Source organism: Cyprinodon tularosa, unplaced genomic scaffold (genome assembly GCF_016077235.1).
Source record: "Cyprinodon tularosa strain WSP-4 unplaced genomic scaffold, ASM1607723v1 ctg135, whole genome shotgun sequence".
Taxonomy (NCBI): Eukaryota; Metazoa; Chordata; class Actinopteri; order Cyprinodontiformes; family Cyprinodontidae; genus Cyprinodon; species Cyprinodon tularosa.
Genome location: NW_024038168.1, coordinates 694,452 through 697,102, shown reverse-complemented (window position 1 = coordinate 697,102; position 2,651 = coordinate 694,452). Strand labels below are relative to the sequence as shown.

Genomic DNA, 2,651 nt, shown 5'->3' with positions numbered 1-2,651 from the left:
AAGAACTGACATTTACAATCAGGTCTAGATTAAAAGGTTTAATTAACTAAATAAACTAAAACTCAGGACCTCAGGACTAATGAGCTCGAGCGGGGGCGCCAAATTCAATTCAATTCAATTCAGCTTATCTATATACCGCCAAATTCACAAAGTTTTCTATCTAAGGAAAACCAGTTGATTGCATTGACTCATTGACTCAAATACAATCCCTCACACTAAGCATGCTTGTAGCGACAGTGGAAAGGAAAAACTCCCTTTTAACAGGAAGAAACCTCCAGCAGAACCAGGCTCAGTGTGAGCAGCCATCTGCCGAGGCCGACTGGGGTTCAAGGAGACAGAAGCAGAGATACAAAAAGCAGCTGTAAAAGGCGGCCCCGTCCAGGAAACACACAGCCAGGCAGACGAGCTCCAAGGCAGCTCCCATGCCAGAGGACGAAGAGAGCACATCCACTCAGTCACGGTCAGAGAAACAGGACCACGCTGGAAAACAGGCTGATCTCCAACATCTATAAACAAGGGTGTTGATGGAAGCAGCACAGCTGATGTTTCTTTCCAGGATGACGTCACAGCCAAACAGGAACAGACGAGGCAAAGCTACCCTGAGGAAAAGCAGAGAGAGAGAAGGTTAGAGATTGAACAAACAGATTCTGCAGAATAGGAGAACAGAGAGAGAATGAAGCAGAATGATGAAATGGGGGTCCCTATGTCCTCCAAAAGTCTAAGCCTATAGCAGCATAACTATAGAGATAGCTCAGGATAACCTGAGCCACCCTAACTATAAGCTTAATCAGGGAACCGGATCAGTCTAAGGAGAAGGAAAAGTGTTAAGCCCCAAAGGTGAAGACCAAGTGGGGAAAAAAACAGAGGGACGTGAGCCTACCACAGAGCGCAGACAATCCGACCGGGGAGGAATACTGTGTGTCCGGGAAACCAGAGAGCGGGGGCAGGAGTGGGACCGAGCAGCACCGGGGAATCCGGGGATCCAGAACAGTGGGAGGAACCAGGAGATCGGCGGGGAAGCCCTGTGTCCAGGGCCGGAGAAACTGACTCAGAGAGAACCAGAGGAACCCGGGAGACAATCGTCTAGGGGGAGACTCAGAGGCACGAGTGGAGGACAAGGAGGGCACCTAGGAGACACAGAAAGCAGGCTTTGAATAGTAGCAAGATAAGCAGGCTAGAGACCGCAACCGATTTGGCATACCAACAACGGTAACACTCTGGCGTCCTCCCGCTGTCCATGTGCTGTTAATATAGTGCAGGGTCGGTGCTGCAAAACTACCTGCAGATGTGCGCACCCCGCCCACCAGTCAGACGACAGACACCTGTGAGGGAAGCAGAGATGGCAAGACCGGCAGGACACACCAGAAGACACATAAACATACCAGAAGACACATAAACATGTTTTTGGCACTAACGGAACCCCATACCTGCAAGCTGAGTCCTGACAAGATGTCTTGTTGTTATGTGCTTTTATTTGGCAGCAGACGGTCCCGGCTGTGCAGTTGAGCAGCTTTTTGAAGCTTTTTGGAGCTTGTTGTCTAGCTGTGTCTTCTGACTAGACTTTGTTGTTGTTTTTGTTCCAGATGGTCCAGCTTTATCTATTTCTCCCATGGTCCCCTGCAACAACCATGGACTCTCCAACAATCCATTGACTGTGATCCGGTTTTCTGGCACAGGCTGCAGAATGCTGTGGATCAGCTCTTTTGCTTGTGTTGAAACAGATGAAGTGGTTGGGAAGGTAATTCTTCGCTTCATTTGAAGTCGCACAAATTCTTCTCAGTTTCTGTTTTTGAAAGGAAGCGATCCAAAGAGCATCTTATACAACACAATGCCCATACTCCATACATCATTAAGCTTAGGGTTGTATGGACGATGTTTTAAGATTTCTGGTGCTTGATAGTTTGGAGTACCACAGAAGTCACTACTCAGCACCAACTTGCCGTTGGTATAAGCCAGCCTCTTGCTGATGGAAAAGTCACACAGTTTGAGGTTATAGTTGGTGTCCAGCAGAAGGTTGTCACATTTTATGTCTCTGTGGGCAATATTGATGCCATGAAGATATTGAATAGCTAGACACAGCTGTTTAGTCTGCAGCTGAGGCCTTCCTCTAAAGTCCCTTTGGAAGCAATAAAATCTTTGAGATCTCCATTTGGACAAAGCTCCATGACCACATACACCTGAAGATAGGAAATAAAGTAATTAATCAGTAAATTATATTATTCTGTTAAAACAACAATACAAGTTTTACGCATGTTTTCCTTACAGTCATATTTCAAAAAAAGGAACACGTTTTTTTTCCCTTGTAAAGATTCTGTAGATTTGTTTTTTAAAGGCTTTAAATGAAATTGGTTATTTTTTCTACCATTGTGTTTACATAAGCTCATTTTCACCATATTCTTTACAGAGTAAAATAGCATTTTAATGAACAGTGAGAAAAAAAGAATCACAGGCTATATTGCAGCAGAAGTATCATAGCTTCTGTTGCTGTCCAATGGCAGTCTGTCCAAGGAAGCAAGATTGGTTTTTCGGAAGCATCTTGCAAACCAGTTAGTAACTTAGTGCTAGTAGTTTTCCAATGGGAAATTACATTGGGACCAAGCAGCACTAAATTGGTGACTAAGAAACGACATTGGCAAGGAACGCTATAGACA

General features: G+C 45.1%; 1 long non-coding RNA gene across 1 annotated transcript; it reads right to left on the bottom strand.

Moving 5' to 3' along the window:
* Positions 1–851: 851 nt before the first annotated feature.
* Positions 852–2,103, bottom strand: LOC119778544. The gene is made up of 3 exons (XR_005280085.1): positions 1,428–2,103; positions 1,202–1,322; positions 852–1,127 (listed from the first exon to the last, which is right to left on the bottom strand). It is a non-coding gene; the product is annotated as an uncharacterized LOC119778544 (long non-coding RNA).
* Positions 2,104–2,651: the final 548 nt, after the last annotated feature.